This window comes from Phocoena phocoena, chromosome 6 (assembly GCF_963924675.1).
Source record: "Phocoena phocoena chromosome 6, mPhoPho1.1, whole genome shotgun sequence".
Classification (NCBI taxonomy): Eukaryota; Metazoa; Chordata; class Mammalia; order Artiodactyla; family Phocoenidae; genus Phocoena; species Phocoena phocoena.
In genome coordinates, this window is record NC_089224.1 from 88,782,925 (window position 1) to 88,800,860 (window position 17,936).

Sequence of the window (17,936 nt, forward strand, 5' to 3'; positions counted from 1 at the left end):
ATATATGGCCTTTATTATGTTGAGGTAGGGTCCCTCTATGCCTACTTTCTGGAGAGTTTTTGTCATAAATGGGTGTTGAATTCTGTCAAAAGCTTATTCTGCATCTATTGAGATGATCATATGGTTTTTATTCTTCAATTTGTTAATATGGTGTGTCACATTGATTGATTTGCATATATTGAAGAATCCTTTTATTCCTGGGGAAAATCCCACTTGATCGTGGTGTATGATCCTTTTAATATGTTGTTGGATTCTGTTTGCTAGTATTTTGTTGAGGATTTTTGCATCTATATTCATCAGTGATATTGGTCTGTAATTTTCTTTTTTTGTAGCATCTCTGTTTGATTTTGTAATCAGGGTGATAATGGGCTCATAGAATGAGTTTGGGAGTGTTCCTTCCTCTGCAATTTTTTTGAAGAGTTTGAGAAGGATAGGTGTTAGCTCTTCTCTAAATGTTTGATAGAATTCACCTGTGAAACCGTCTGGTCCTGGACTTCTGATTGTTGGAAGATTTTTAATCACAGTTTCGATTTCATTCCTTGTGATTGGTCTGTTTATATTGTCTGTTTCTTCCAGGTTCAGTCTCTGAAGTTTATACCTTTCTAAGAATTTGTCCATTTCTTCCAGGTTGTCCATTTTATTGGCATGGAGTTGCTTGTAGTAGTCTCTTAGGATGTTTTGTATTTCTGCGGTGTCTGTTGTAACTTCTCCTTTTTCATTTCTAATTTTATTGATTTGAGTCCTCTCCCTCTTTTTTTAATGAGTCTGGCTAAAGATTCATTAATTTTGTTTATCTTCTCAAAGAACCAGCTTTTAGTTTTATCGATCTTTGCTATTGTTTTCTTTGTTTCTATTTCATTTATTTCTGCTCTGATCTTTATGATCTCTTTCCTTCTGCTAACTTTGGGTTTTGTTTGTTCTTCTTTCTCTAGTTCCTTTAGGTATAAGGTTAGATTGTTTACTTGAGATTTTTCTTTTTTCTTGAGGTAGGCTAGTATAGCTATAAAGTTCCCTCTTAGAACTGCTTTTGCTGAATCCCATAGGTTTTGGATCATTGTGTTTTCATTGTCATTTGTCTCTAGGTATTTTTTGATTTCCTCTTTGATTTCTTCAGTGACCTCTTGGTTATTTAGTAATGTACTGTTTAGCCTCCATGCGTTTGTATATTTTACATTCTTTTTTCCTGGTAATTGATTTCTAATCTCATAGCGTTGTGGTCGGAAATGATGCTTGATATGATTTTAATATTCTCAAATGTACCGAGGCTTGATTTGTGACCCAAATGTGATCTATCCTGAAGAATGTTCCGTGTGCACTTGAGAAGAAAGTGTAATCTGCTGTTTTCGATGGAATGTCCTATAAATATCAGTGAAATCTATCTGGTCTATTGTGTCATTTAAAGCTGTTGTTTCCTTATTAATTTTCTGTCTGGATGATCTGTCCATTGATGTGAGTGAGGTGTTGAAAGCCCCCCATTATTATTGTGTTACTGTCAGTTTCCTCTTTTATAGCTGTTAGCAGTTGCCTTATGTATTGAGGTGCTCCTACGTTGGGTGCATATATATTTATAATTGTTATCTTCTTTTTGGATTGATCCCTTCATCATTACGTAGTGTCCTTCCTTGTCTCTTGTAACATTCTTTAAAGTCTATAATATATGATATGAGTATTGCTACTCCATCTTTCTTTTGATTTCCATTTGCATGGAATATCTTTTTCCATCCCCTCACTTTCAGTCTGTATGTGTCCCTAGGTGTGAAGTGGGTCTCTTGTAGACAGCATATGTATGGGTCTTGTTTTTGAATCCATTCAGTGAGCTTGTGTCTTCTGGTTGGAGCATTTAATCCATTCACCTTTAAGGTCATTAATGATGTGTATGTTCCTATTACCATTTTCTTAATTGTTTTGTGTTTGTTTTTGTAGGCCCTTTTCTTCTCTTGAGTTTCCCACTTAAAGAAGTTCCTTTAGCATTTGTTGTAGAGCTGGTTTTGTGATGCTGAATTCTCTTAGCTTTTGCTTGTCTGTAAAGGTTTTAATTTCTCCATTGAATCTGAATGAGATCTTTGCCGGGTAGAGTAATCTTGGTTGTAGGTTCTTCCCTTTCATTACTTTAAATATATCGTGCCACTCCCTTCTGGCTTGTAGAAATCAGCTATTAACCTTATGAGAGTTCCCTTGTTGCTTTTAATAATTTTTCTTTGTCTTTAATTTTTGTAAGTTTGATTACTATGTGTCTCGGTGTGTTTCTACTTGGGTTCATCCTGCCTTGGTCTCTCTGCGCTTTCTGGACTTGGGTGGCTATTTCCATTCCCATGTTAAGGAAGTTTTTGAGTATAATCTCTTCAAATACTTTCTCGGGTCCTTTGTCTCTCTCTTCTCCTTCTGGGACCCCTGTAATGCAAATGTTCGTGTGTTACTTGTTGTCCCAGAAGTCTCTTTAGCTGTCTTCATTGCTTTTCATTTTTTTTTGTTTATTCTGTTCCATGGCAGTGAATTCCACCATTCTGTCTTCCAGGTCACTTATCCATTCTTCTGCCTCAGTTATTCTGCCATTCATGCCATCTAGTGTATTTTTTATTTCAGTTACTGTATTGTTCATCTCTGTTGTTTTGTTCTTTAATTTCTAGGTCTTTGTTAAACATTTCTTGCATCTTCTCGATCTTTGCCTCCATTCTTTTTCCGAGGTCGTGGATCATCTTCACTATCATTATTCTGAATTCTTGTTCTGGAAAGTTGCCTATCTCCACTTCATTTAGTTGTTTTTCTGGGGTTTTATCTTGTTCCTTCATCTGTTACATAGTCCTCTGCCTTTTCATTTTGTCTGTCTTTCTGTGAATATGGTTTTTGTTCCACAGGCTGCAGGATTGTAGTTCTTCTTGCTTCTGCTGTCTGCCTTCCAGTTGATAAGGCTATCTAAGAGGTTTGTGAAAGCTTCCTGGCGGGAGGGACTGGTGGTGGGTAGAGCTGGGTGTTGCTCTGGTGGGCAGATCTCAGTAAAACTTTAATCCATTTGTATGCTGACGGATGGGGCTGAGTTCCCTCTTGTTGGTTGTTTGGCCTGAGGTGACCTAGCACTGCAGCCTACCTGGCTCTTTGGTGGGGCTAATGGCCGACTCCAGGAGGGCTCATGTCAAGGAGCGCTTCCCAGAATTTCCACTGTCAGTGTCCTCATCCCTGTGGTGAGCCACCGCCACCCCCCGCCTCTGCAGGAGACCCTCCAACACTAGTTGGTAGGTCTGGTTCAGTCTCCTATGGGGTCACTGCTCCTTTCCCCAGGGTCCTCATGTCTTTCCCCAGGACCCTCAGACAGGGTCCTCATGTGCCCTCCAAGAGTGAGTCTCTGTTTCCCCCAGTCCTAAGTCCTGTAGTCAAATTCTGCTAGTCTTCAAAGTCTGATTCTCTGGGAATTCCTCCTCCCATTGCTGGACCCCCAGGTTGGGATGTCTGACGTGGGGCTCAGAACCTTCACTCCAGTGGGTGGAGTGTTCTGTGTTCTGTTCTGTTAACTGTGGTATAAGTGTTCTCCAGTTTGTGAGTCACCCACCCAGCGGTTATGGGATTTGATTTTGTTGTGATTGCGCCCCTCCTACCATCTCCTTGAGGCTTCTCCTTTGTCTTTGGATGTGGGATATCTTTTTTGGTGAGTTCCAGTGTCTCCCTGTCAATGATTGTTCAACAGTTAGTTGTGATTCTGGGGCTCTGGTGAGAGGGAGTGAGCGTACGTCCTTCTGTTCTGCCATCTTGAACCAGTCTATTTAATTTTTTGACGAGTATAATTTTGCTTATTTTATCTCCAGAGAACAAATTATTTTCAGTTACAAAAACAACAGAGAGGCAATTTTCCCTAAATATTAGGGAGATTTTTGAACCTTGTATGGCAGAAACTGCTAGTTCTTCTCCAATATCCATTGGGGTTTTTTTTGTTATTTTAGTAGAATCTTGATTTTTGGATAAGCCTATGGGGGTCTAGGATAGAGAATTCCTTTTAGCCATGCATGGAATGTAACTGAGCCCTGGTCAACTGGAATTGGGGAAGAATGATGTATATATGACTTCGGGTCTGGTTGGATCCTCAAAAGGAAGTCTGTGCCTCTCCCCTTCCTCCTTTCTCTTTCTTGCTCATGGAAATGTAATCTCATGTGAGAATAGGAGCTGGAAAAGCCGCTTTGGGCCCTGGAACGGAAGCTGCATTTTGAAGATAGCAGAATGGAAGAGAGATATAACCAGGATCCCTAACGATTGTAGAGCTGCCATAGCAGACTTTCCCCAGAACCCAGAAGTGGCCCATTCCTCCTCCTTAGTAAAGCTAAAACTTAATGAATTATGTTTTAGATGGAAATTCTCACTCTCTTTTGTGAATCAACTATAGGTTTTTCCTTGATGGTTGCCATGAGGCTTTCTTTCTGGGAGATATTGGTGAGTTGTAGTGAGACAGAGGGACAGTGCACAGATGGCATCCCCTGGCTTACCTTCCTTGAGAGCACCTGTTTCTTTCACATAGTGTCTGGGCACTTTTCTAGGGGCTACTTCTGTGTTGGGCCCTGGGGCAGGTGAGTCTACACATGGGTGCTTTAAGAGCCATTCCTCAATTCCCCACAGCCCTGTGAGTCTCGTGGGCATAAGCTCCATCGGTCCTGAAAGCCAGGTGTTTTAGGGCCTTGTCTCTCAGGTGCTGGTGTTAAAACTTGGGGCGCCCTGTGTGACATATGAATCCTTTGCTCCTCAGGGAGAAGCTCTGGCCTTTGAGTTCCCTCCTGATTGTGAGTCACTGTGCCAACAGTGGGGTTTATGGTGAGCTTGTGTCTCAGCCTTTCCTACCTGCTTCAATGTGGTTTCCCTCTTGTTTGTCTCCTGTGAAGGGGTCGCTCTGCCAGTGTTTAGGTTTTCTTAGAGGAAATTGTTCCATATATAGCTGTAGATTTGGTGTGTACATTCAGGATCTTCCTGTGTTGCCATCTTGAACTGAAACCTTGGAGGGAAATTCTAAACGTTGTTATGAGATAGTCGTGAGAGTATGATCATCATCTCTCCTGTTAATGGTTCCAATCTAGAGCTTCATGGATATCTCGTTAGGTTTGGGAGGTGTCACACCCTGGAAAGTCTGAGAGTGATCCATATACTGATCATATTTTAGTCATATATCTTTCAAGAACTAGATGCAGAGTATTATACTAATGAGCTTTGTCAACCATTTTTTTAAAAAAATCTGACATTAACACAGTAACTGGAACAAGAAACTGGCAGGTCCCCATTTCCCTCTTTACAGCCAGGTTTCTGGTCTTCATGTGGGGTTTAGACTGTGGGAAAATCTTCCTGTTGCTTTTGTTTACTGCTGCCATTTTCCTGGAGCCCATGATGGGATGGATTTTCCTCTCCCTCCTCTAGGCTTCTACAAGTCAAGGAATTGACAGGTATGACTCTCCAGTTTTCGTAGACTTACATTTCATTAGGCCCTACCTTCTGGGATAGTTCAAGGAGAGGTAACTTTGGTTCTTTCTTTCACTCTCACCATTGACTTTCTCTGCATTTTCTGTCCCCATTTCTGTGTCTCTTCAGGGACACTTCCATCCAGCTCCTTTTGCAAGTTTCTTCTTCTATTATGAGCTCTTCTTTTATTCAACTACCCATTCATCCAACAAACATTTGCTGAGCACCTATTACCAATTCACATCCTCAGCAATGCACTTCACACACAGAGATGAATAAGACCCATTTATACATTCAACAAATGATTTTTATGCTAGGCAGAGTGTATACAACAGTGAGCAAGATAGATTCTCAAAGAGCTTTAAGCTAGTGAGGGAGCTGAACCCGAGGGGAGGAATACAGACTCACCAGCAAATAGTAGTTAACTTAATCCCAGTTACTGTTCCAGGTGCTTTACATGAATCATCTCATGTAATCATCACACAAACTAACCAGGCAGATAGTTTTCTTGTTTCCATTTTACAGAGGCAGGAATTGAGGAACAGAAAGATAAGTCATGTACCCGAGGCCACATGATGTGATGCTGTAAAATGATGGAGCTAAGTGTTTTCACTGCAGACCCTGAATTATTAGCCAGGGGTGGAGATAGACTGCCTTTGTAAGAAAGAGTATTTTATCACTGAGATTGTTTAGAATTGCAGGTACATAAAACTTTTAGTGCATTTTTTCCTTTTTTTTTACATATTCTACATATAACGCACCCTTTATTGCCTGCATCCTAGCAGACCACTCCTACCACTCCCCTTGGTACTTCCTCTGTTTTTAACCACTATATTCTACTGCTTCCCTGATCACTGTAACACAAGTGGGAGAAATGAAAAAGGACTATGGGAGCCTGAAGGAAATGAATTAATCCAGAGGGTTGGAAGAAGCTAGCGGAGTTGATGCTTTAGCTAAGCCTTAAACCATAAGTGGAAGTTTGCTAAGCAAAGTGGGTGAGAGGTGAGGGGTGCAGGAAAGGGTACTCCAAGCAGAAGAAACTGCTTGAGTGAGGGCGTGGAGACAAAAACCATATGTGCAGAAACAGACAAAGTAGTTTGGTGTTACCAGATCCAAAAGTCAGAGACAAAACTTGCTGGTAGACAAGTAAGCAGCGGCCAGATATTATACAGGCACACGTACTAGTCTAAGAAGCTTGAACTTCATCCTGAGTATAATAGGGATCATTAAGGGATTTCAACGAGGGTGACGTGGTCAGATCACCACGAGTGATCACCACCAGGAGTTTTAGCAAAACACGCTTGAGGATGGATGGAAGGGAGACAAGACCAGAGACGGAAGTCTGTCTTTTCCAACTTCCTCTGAATTGTATTCCTCTCCAACTTACCCTCCTGTACCATCCTCATGAAACAGCTAAGACAGGAAAATCAGAAACTGTTCGCACAGCAGATAGGGGACCCTCTTCAAAAATGCAACAGCTCTGGCCAAGGAGCTACTGCTCAGAACATATGTCGCCGAGACCCGGGACAGTCGTGGTTAATTTGGGGAAGGCTGTGCATCTCAATAAAAGCATCTCTGTGAGCTAACTGTGTCAGCTTCTCACTCCAGCCAGTAACAAATTACTCCATCTCTGGCAGAAGTGTACTTGCTGACTATTTCATGTGGTAACACTGGATTTGCAACATGAAACACTAGTGTTAGCTAAGGGTATAGCTAGCAATTTGAAATTGGTACACACAGCAGTCAGTGTATTTCTCCCTGTTCCCATCGTCCCCCGAAGTAGGCTTGCCATTAAACCCAGTGTGAGATGCTGCCCAGTGGGGACACTCCCACTCACAGCCAGCTGCAAGCCCTCACCCTCTCCCCATTCCTCTCTCTCTGCTTCTCTGTCTCTCTTGTACAGACACAGAAGAAATAATACAAACCAGCATTAGGTTAGGGCTTTTGAGTTTACTTTTTCATCTAGCCTCTTGCTTTCTCATCCTTTCACAGTCCATGGAGGAGAAGAGAGGATACAGAGAGAGAGAAAGAGAGGCAGGGAGGAAAGCAGTAAAGAACAACACAGTTTCTGTACATGGATGGGCAGTTTATTACCTTGACTGGGGACTAGCAAGGAAGAAACAGGGAAACCAGCTAAATTTATTTTGACAAGCACTTACTGAACCCTTATGCTAGGCTCTGAGGACCCAAAGATGATTAAGACAGGGTCTCTACCTTTGGGTTGTATCAGTTAGGTTGTGGGGACATATGCACCATGCAAAATGACAGAGGTGTATGATTAGTACAAAAGCAGCCTGAGGAAGGACTGGAAATCCTAGGGTAATGGGAAAGAGAGGGAAGCTTAAAGACGGGGTATCCTGGCTGCAGAGTTCCCCAGACATCCACAAGGGAGAGGAAATATTCTAGCTAGAGAGAGCATTGTGAGCATAGATACAGAGGCAGGAAACAGCATTGCTTAATCCCAGAACTGGAAGTGGTCCCGGTGGCAGGAGCAGAATCTGTGCAGGGTGGTGGAGAAGCAGCAAGGGACTAGACCCAAGAGGTGGTCACATGGCAGAGTGGAGGCTGGGAACATGGTGCTAGAATCCATGTGCATTTTACTAAAGAAAATAGAGAGCTAGTGAGTTTTCACTGGGGGAAGTAACATGGTCAGATCCATGTTTCTAAAGGATTCCTCCTGTGGCAATGTGGGACAACAGGAGGGAAAGATTGAAGACAGGAACATAAGAGGCTGTCTGTGGGAGACACGATGGCCCTGAATTAAGGTGTTTTCAGTGGAGATGGTGACAGGGATGGGTCTAAGGAACAGATAGCTGATAATTGTCATGGGTCATGATGGTAACACCTTTCAGTGCTCTACTTTTCTATAAATTACGAAGAGAAGCTAGTCCTATGTTTTTCGGTCTTCTCTTTATCTTCCATCTAAGGCAGCACCTGTAGAATTGTGGTTAATTCCACCAACTGCGGGGTCAGACAACCTGAATGCCAATTTCAGCTCCACTGCTTACTAGTTATGGATCCTTTGAACAAGGAACGTAGCTTCTTATTGCCTTGTTTATGCAATGGAGACATATCTAATGATGTCACCTACTTCATTGGATTGTTGTAAAGTGGTTTTAATTGTAGTTGCTGGAGACCAATTGCTGGAATTTCTATTTCTGCTTCACCATTTTCCAGGTTTGTGACTTTGGACAACTCACTTAACATTTAAAACAGACTTTAGAAAAGGCAATCATTTCTTCAATGGGTAACTGAATAGCCTACATTTGTAATATTTTCCAGAGGTCATCTTTGAACATCTTTGAACATCTTTGAACATACTAATAAGTACGGTTTTGGGAACTGAGCAAAGAGAATCTGTTCTTAAAATGATAATAATTACTTTCACTTGCATATCACTTTACAGTTTTAACCTACTTTAATAATCATTTCCTCATTGACATTGGCCTATCCTTCTGACTCTTTCTGTAAAATTACTGATGGATTATTGGTCACTCAAATATCCCAGCAGCTGGAATTGACAAATTAACGGTCAGTGTTTATCTTGCATCTCCTCGTTGTACGCACATGTTATAGAGGCAGCTGTTGTGCAGTGGAAATTGCTTAGAATGAAGCGTTGGAAGACCTGGGTTTAAATCTCAATCCTGTCATTTATCATTCTGGTGCCTTGAAAACATTGCTTAAATCCTTTGACCCTGTAGAGTTTCATGTATGTATAAGCACATGTGAAAATGCACAAACGGCTCAAGTGGAGCCTCGGAGGGCAGGGAAAAATCCAGAAAAAAAGGGAGATGAGAAGGGAAGGTTTTCTAGGAAAGAACAGTGGTCCTATGGGCTTTTGTTAATCAGGCCATTCTCCATAAGTCCAACTCAGAGACTAGGAATCTGTGATGTTGGCCACTTCCAAACCCTCAACCTTTTTTTTTTTTTTTTTTAAATCTAATAGGGACTCAGGAAGCCTTCTCCAAGGCACTTTCCAATAGTACTTCCTCCTTCCCCTTTTTCAGGGGGTAAAAGATTCTAGTGAAAGCATATTAATTTCAGAGTCATTGAATCTGAGTTCAAATTCCCACTCTGCTGCATCCTAATTATGTGACCTTGGGTCAGTTAATTAACCCCAGGACCTCCAACTTCTCCACACATCGTGTTGTTGAGAGACTTCGTCAGAAAATGAATGTGGAACTCCCTGCACAGATCCTGGCATATAGCAGAAGTTCAATGTTCCTTTTGTTCTGAATTTCCTTCTTTCTTTTCTTCCCTCCACCACTTGGTCTTTCCTTCCTCTCTCCCTCCCTTCTGCTGGCTCCTCTGACCCTCTTCTCCTTTGACTAAGTGGATGCAGTTCTGGAGACAGAATGGCTTACAGTTCATTTCAGGACACGGATATTTTGAGCTGTTTGTTTTCCAGCTTACACTCATGTTTTCCAATTCAGGTTATGTTTCCTGCTGGAAAACTGGGCCCTCACAAGAGCTTTTGGCAGCCACAGACTGATTTGGTTGAGAACCATCTCTTCCTTGGCAGGCAGTCGCGGAGAGCCACTCTGTGTGTGCGGGCGGTAATTCACACTCGCTCTCTGAGGTTGGACTGCTCGCCAAAGTCACTACCCACACAGCTCCATCTCCCCTGAGATGGAGACATCCTTTTCCAGCTTAATGGTTATATGCCTCCTTGGAAGTAGAATGCAGAAGCACTGGAATAGACAAAGCCGAGCTTTGCTCGTATCCTCCCTCAGAAGCTGCGTATGGACTACTGTGTCTTTAAGACCCTGTCAAGGGGATGAATTGGAGGAAAGCCCAGGCCAATAGTGTGGAAATTAGTCCTCACCTACTGGGATGTTCCCTCCTTCCTAGGCCTTGCCTTATTCATCCTTGCTGGCGTTGATAGTGGAACTTAGGTACCCATATTTGGTGCTGCCTATACTTTATGTCTTGTCTCCCATTCAATCTATTTAGATTGTTATCCCATCCAGAAGATGACCAGTATTTTATGTTGGCTTTTTCATTTTTTAGTTTTGCCTTCAATATTCCACATTGAGCCTAACTTAACTGTACTCCTGCTTTTCCTGGGCTCCTCGGTTCAGGGAAGACCTTCAATAGCTCAGTAGTACAAGCTGGAGACCTGGGGGTCATCTCAGACTCTTCCAAATCCCCGTGTGTCCTCTCTCTACTCAGTCACTTCGGACTGGCTATCTTCTAAATGTTCCTTGAATTTGTTCTTACTATTCCTAATTACCCAATCCTAGTACACTAATACAGAGTTTATCATTTCTCATTTTGATTATTACAAAATTCCCATACCCCCCCTTTTTTGATCTAATATATTTGAAATTCAAATGTGATTGTGTATCTCCTTTGCTTAAAATCTGTCACTAGTTCTCCAACCATTAGCCATCGGATTAAGTTGAAATGTAGGAAATGAGTTCATCCTACACCGTTCTCTCTCCCTCTCCCTCTCCTACACTTTGGCTCCTATAATTCCAGAAAACCCTGGGCAACGTCATGACTCCTATATCTTTGATCCTATAAGTTCTTCTACTTGAAAAGTCCTCCATCACATATTCTGCCTTGTTCATTCAAAAACTTACTACCAGTTGCAACCTCTAGTGTAAACAGCTCCTGTGTTTAAAACAGAGTTTGAAAACACTGAACTCAGTAATCTCTACTGTGCTTTCCAGCTTGAAAATCCATGATTCTGTGAAACCTGCATTTCACATTCAGAGTCACCTGCTTTCTTTCATCTTTATTTTTTTCCTGGATGCCAGAACAATACCTGCTTTAGAAACTGTGTTGCAGGCTGACAACGCCCTTTAAAAGAAGTCAGAAATTGAAGATCAAATCCATAGACATATCACCAGCACTGTTTGTGGAAATGAGACGCAGAGCAGAAATGGTAGGGGAAAAAAAATGCCCCAATTCTAGTAGAAAGAGAATGTGAGTTCAGAGATCTCATGGGACTTGACATTTCCATCGATCATGGCCGGCAAGCATGGAAGGGGAATGACTTGGTTTAATGCAAATCCTCTGGATCTAGTTAACCATTTGGAAATCATGAATAACAATCACCTTCTTCATTAAGACACAGTTCTTGTCACCAGCCATAATAAATACGTATCATATTGCCCATGCGTCAGTGTTACAATGTTCTTCTGGAACAGTCCCCTGGGATATGCATCCATGTACGCGTGCACTTGCATGCACGCACACACTCACACACAAACTTACTTAATACACCTCTTGTCCTCTGAAACACAATATAAGGCTGATTGATAAACAGATGGATAAGTGCTGTTGCTGTCTCAATTTAAAGCACCCTATCCAAACCATGTCTTTAACCTTCCCACCAGCGTATAGCCATCCCAGAGGGAGTTTCCACATCTAGGCCCTGCACATTTCTATGCCTTCTTGTTTCTTTACCATCTGTGCTCCCCATGCCTTGCTATGCTCCCCCATTTACCAGCGTCCTGCATTTTCCTCTCCGGACACCAGCTCTACAGTCCCCCTTATCCTAGCATGCAGTCTGGCTTTCCACTTTGTGGTCCTGCATACTCCCTTGGACTCAGTCACCCTTTTCTAGGAAAGCCTTCTCTCCAATTCCTATGTCAAATTCCCTGCTTAGGGAACCCACCCCAGCAGTCACTTTTAGACTTGCCATAGCCCAGCTGAGTCAGGTATTACGCTATTGTCTTTTGGCTCCAAACTCACCCTTCCACACTCAGATTTGTGATGCTGGGACTGGAGCCTTTATACCTCATTTCTGCTTTGTCCCCGGTTCCATCATAGGTTTTGTCAACGGGGGGAGCCAGAGACAGACTAGGAAGGAGGAGGAGGGAGAAGGGAGTTCCTCCTTCCTCTCAGCTTTCTGTGGGCTTCTCTTGGGTCACCTCAGGCTTCCTTCTTTACCTAGGCAGCGGGGTGTTTCTGCAGCTGAAGCCAAAATTTCTAGCTGCATAGGGATCTTAGCCCACTCATGGGACCTTCATCCACGCTTCTAGAGTTTAATGTCTATGTTTTCTCTTTGTTCCCCCAGTCCTAGGGGTAGTAGCTCTTTCTGCATTAGCTATCTCTGTGATAACTTAGTACATCTTTTTGTCTTTTCAGATATCTGGTTAACAATTCTTTTACTTGCATTACAATTTTTATGTTAAATTCTTCCTGTTAAAATAACTGGTGTGATTTGTTTCTGTGAGATACCAACCACAGAGGAGATGATTTTGCTGGTCTAACTCTCTCCCTCAAATGCTTATGGGAGTAATGAACATTAATGCTGGATTCTACAGGGTTCGGTTGGCCACTTCCCTATCCCTGTGGTATTGTCCATTCTATTTTGGACCCCACAGGTTCCTGAAAATGCCACCCTCAGTTCAGGCATGGTATCAGTGGGTACTGGGTTTGGCACAGGAACCATGGTCGTAATGCTTACTAGGCACTGTAGCCAGCTGCATGGACGGTGGATATGTGGTGTTTAAGAGACATGCAGCTCTTTCCTTCTCTTTACCAGCATTGATGGTACCTGTATTTGCAGGGCAGGAGAGAGAGCTGATGTTCACAGATATTTGGTTTTCCACTATCTTAGCACATGGTTGCGTTGCACTTTTGTACTCACCTTAAAGTTAAGTGTGGTCATGAGATTTACTTTGCTCTATTTGGATTGGATTTAAAATTCGTCTTTTGTGTATAGCATATTGTTGATTTTTAAATACAATCTAACATTTTCTGCCTTTTATTTGAGGGTTTAGTCCATTTATATTACTATAATTATTGATATTGTTGCATTAGATCAATCATGTTACTTCTGGTTCCAACTATTTTTTCATTCCTCTATTCCACCTTTCTTGCCTTATTTTGAGTTAATCAAGCACTTTCTCATATTCACTTTTACCCCAACTACAGTAATGGCTTTTTAACCGTACCTCTTTTCATTTCTTTAACTGACTGTTCAGCTTCTAACTGATGATTACCATATACACCTTTAACTCTTAACAGCGTTACTTTTTACTGCTTCATATGACATTTAGGAAACTTGAAATGATAAGGTTCTATTGACATGATCAACCTTTGTGTTATTATAAACACACATATACATTTTACAATCTATATATACTATAAACACCACAGCAAACAACAAACTATTACAGTTGTTTTTGTTCAAATAGTCATATGTTTTTGAAGAAAAGGAAAGAGGAAAGGAAAACTCTCTTTCGAGTTTATATAATATTTATTATGTTTCATGCCACTCATTCTTTTTTGTTAATCTGTCTGAATTTCTATCTGGTGTTATTGCCCCTCAGCCAGAAGAACTTTCAGAATATTTTGCACAGTAAATATCCAGGCTACAAATTCTCTCATTTTTTGTTCACTTGAAAATGTCTTTATTTTGCCTTTGTATGTTAAGAATAATTTTACTGGATATAGTATTCTTGGTTGTCAGTCTTATACTTTCATTATTTTGAAGACATCATTCCATTGCCTATGGCCTTCATGATTTCGCATAAGAAGTCAACTGTATTTGTGGCATTATGTTTCTGTACATAATATATGATTTTTTGTGGCAGCTTGTTATATTCTCTTTTTAACTCTGGACTCATGCATTTGATATGATGTTATACAGTACTGATTATATTTATTCTGCTTGGTGTTTACTGGGCTTCCTGCATCTATAAATTGAACTTTCTAAGTAATTTGGGAAATTTTTGATCATTATATTTTTCTCTGCTCCGTTCTCTCTTTGACTTACTTTTGGAGTTCCAATTATATGTATATTACATTGCTTGATATTGTCTCAAAGGTCACTAAAGCTTTGTTAATTTTGATTTAAAAATCTTCCTCTCTGTTCTTTAGTTTGGATAATTTCCATTCATCTTTCTTTGAGTTTACTGTTTCTTTCCTCTGACATTTTTATTTATTTATTAGTTTAACATTTTTATTGGAGTATAATTGCTTTAAAATGGTGTGTTAGTTTCTGCTTTATAACAAAGTGAATCAGTTATACATATACATATATCCCCTTATCTCTTCCCTCTTGCATCTCCCTCCCTGTCACCCTCCCTATCCCACACTTCTAGCTGGTCACAAAGCACTGAGCTGATCTCCCTGTGCTATGCGACTGTTTCCAACTAGCTATCTATTTTACATTTGGTAGTGTATATATGTCCATATATACACTACCATTCTCTCACTTTGTCCCAGCTTACCCTTCCCCCTCACCGTGTCCTCAGGTCCATTCTCCAGTAGGTCTGCGTCTTTATTCCCGTCTTACCCCTAGGTTCTTCATGACTTTTTTATTTTTAGATTCCATATATATGTGTTAGCATACAGTACTTGATTTTCTCTTTCTGACTTACTTCACTCTGTATGACAGACTCTAGGTCCATCCACCTCACCACAAATAACTCAATTTCATTTCTTTTTATGGCTGAGTAATATTCCATTGTATATATGTGCCACATCTTCTTTATCCATTCATCTGTCGATGGACACTTAGGTTGCTTCCGTGTCCTGGCTATTGTAAATAGAGCTTCACTGAACATTGTGGTACATGACTCTTTTTGAATTATGGTTTTCTCAGGGTATATGCCCAGTAGTGGGATTGCTGGGTCGTATGATATTTCTATTTTTAGTTTTGTAAGGAACCTCCATACTGTTCTTCATAGTGGCTGTCTCAATTTACATTCCTACCAACAGTGTATGAGGGTTCCCTTTTATCCACACCCTCTCCGGCATTTATTGTTTGTAGATTTTTTGATCATGGCCATTCTGACCGGTGTGAGATGATATCTCATTGTAGTTTTGATTTGCATTTCTCTAATGATTAGTAATGTTGAGCGTTCTTTCATGTGTTTGCTGACAATCTGTATATATTCTCCGGAGAAATGTCTATTTAGGTCTTCTGCCCAGTTTTGGATTGGGTTGTTTGTTTTTTTGTTATTGAGCTACATGAACTGCTTGTATATTTTGGAGATTAATCCTTTGTCAGTTGCTTCATTGGCAAATATTTTTGCCCATTCTGAGGGTTGTCTTTTCGTCTTGTTTATGGTTTCCTTTGCTGTGCAAAAGCTTTTGAGTTTCATTAGGTCCCATTTGTTTATTTTTGTATTTATATCCATTTCTCCAGGAGGTGGATCAAAAAGGTTCTTGCTGTGAATTATGTCATACATTGTTCTGCCTATGTTTTCCTCTAAGAGTTTTATACGGTCTGGCCTTACGTTGAGATCTTTAATCCATTTTGAGTTTATTTTTGTGTATGGTGTTAAGGAGTGTTCTAATTTCACTCTATTACATGTGGCTGTCCAGTTGTCCCAGCACCACTTATTGAAGAGGTTGTCTTTTCTCCATTGTATATTCTTGCCTCCTTTATCAAAGATAAGGTGACCATATGTGCGTGGGTTTATCTCTGGGCTTTCTATCCTATTCCATTGATCTGTATTTCTGTTTTTTGTGACAGTACCATACTGTCTTGATTACTGTAGCTTTGTTGTACAGCCTGAAGTCTGGAAGCCTGATTCCTCCAGCTCCGTTTTTCTTTGTCAAAATTCCTTTGGCTATTCAGGGTCTTTTGTGTTTCCATACAAATTGTGAAATTTTTTGTTCTAGTTCTGTGAGAATAGCCAGTGGTAGTTTGATAGGGATTGCATTGAATCTGTAGATTGCTTTGGATAATATAGTCATTTTCACAATGTTGATTCTTCCAATTCAAGAATATGGTATATCTCTCCATCTATTTGTATCATCTTTAATTTCTTTCATCAGTGTCTTATACTTTTCTGCATACAGGTCTTTTGTCTCTTTAGGTAGGTTTATTCCTAGGTATTTTATTCTTTTTGTTGCAGTGGTAAATGGGAGTGTTTTCTTAATTTCACTTTCAGTTTTTTCATCATTAGTGCATAAGAATGCCAGAGATTTCTGTGCATTAATTTTGTAACCTGCTACTTTACCAAATTCATTGATTAGCTCTAGGAGTTTTCTGGTGGCGTCTTTAGGATTCTCTATGTATAGTATCATGTCATCTGCAAACAGTGACAGCTTTACCCTTCTTTTCTGATTTGGATTCCTTTTATTTCCTTTTCTTCTCTGATTGCTGTGGCTAAAATTTCCAAAACTATGTAGAATAATAGGGGTGAGAGTGGGCAACCTTGCCTTGTTCCTGATCTTAGTGGAAATGGTTTCAGTTTTTCACCATTGAGGATGATGTTGGCTGTGGGTTTGTCATATATGGCCTTTTTTTGTTGAGGTAAGTTCCCTCTATGCCTACTTTCTGGAGGGTTTTTATCATAAATGGGTGTTGAAAACTTTCTCTTCATTTACTGAGATGATCATATGGTTTTTCTCTTTTAATTTGTTAATATGGTGTATCACATTGATTGATTTTCGTATATTGAAGAATCCTTGCATTCCTGGGATAAACCCCACTTAATCATGGTGTATGATCCTTTTAATGTGCTGTTGGATTCTGTTTGCTAGTATTTTGTTGAGGATTTTTGCATCTATGTTCATCAGTGATATTAGCCTGTAGTTTTCTTTCTTTGTGGCATCTTTGTCTGGTTTGGTATCAGAGTGATGGTGGCCTCGTAGAATGAGTTTGGGAGTGTTCCTCCCTCTGCTATATTTTGGAAGAGTTTGAGAAGGATAGGTGTTAGCTCTTCTCTAAATGTTTGATAGAATTTGCCTGTGAAGCCATATGGTCCTGAGCTTTTGTTTGTTGGAAGATTTTTAATCACGGTTTCAATTTCAGTGCTTGTGATTGGTCTGTTCATATTTTCTATTTCTTCCTGGATCAGTCTCAGACGGTTGTGCATTTCTAAGAATTTGTCCATTTCTTCCAGGTTGTCCATTTTATTGGCCTATAGTTGCTTGTAGTAATCTCTCATGATCCTTTGTATTTCTGCAGTGTCAGTTGTTACTTCCCCTTTTTCATTTCTATTTCTATTGATTTGAGTCTTCTCCCTTTTTTTCTTGATGCGTCTGGCTAATGGTTTATCAATTTTGTTTATCTTTTCAAAGAACCTGCTTTTAGTTTTATTGAGCTTTGCTATCATTTCCTTCATTTCTTTTTCATTTATTTTGGATCTGATCTTTTTGATTTCTTTCCTTCAGCTAACTTTGTAGGTTCTTTTGTTCTTCTTTCTCTAATTGCTTTATGTGTAAGGTTAGGTTGTTTATTTGAGATGTTTCTGTTTCTTAAGATAGGATTGTATTGCTATAAACTTCCCTCTTAGAACTGCTTTTGCTGCATCCCATAGGTTTTGGGTCGTCGTGTTTTCATTGTCATTTGTTACTAGGTATTTTTTTATTTCCTCTTTGATTTCTTCAGTGATCTCTGAGTTATTAAGTAGTGTATTGTTTAGCCTTCATGTGTTTGTATTTTTTATAGATTTTTTCCTGTAATTGATATGTAGTCTCATATCTCATAGCGTTGTGGTCAGAAAAGATACTTGATATGATTGCAATTTTTAAAAATTTACCAAGACTTGACTTGTGACCCATGATATGATCTATACTGGAGAATGTTCCAT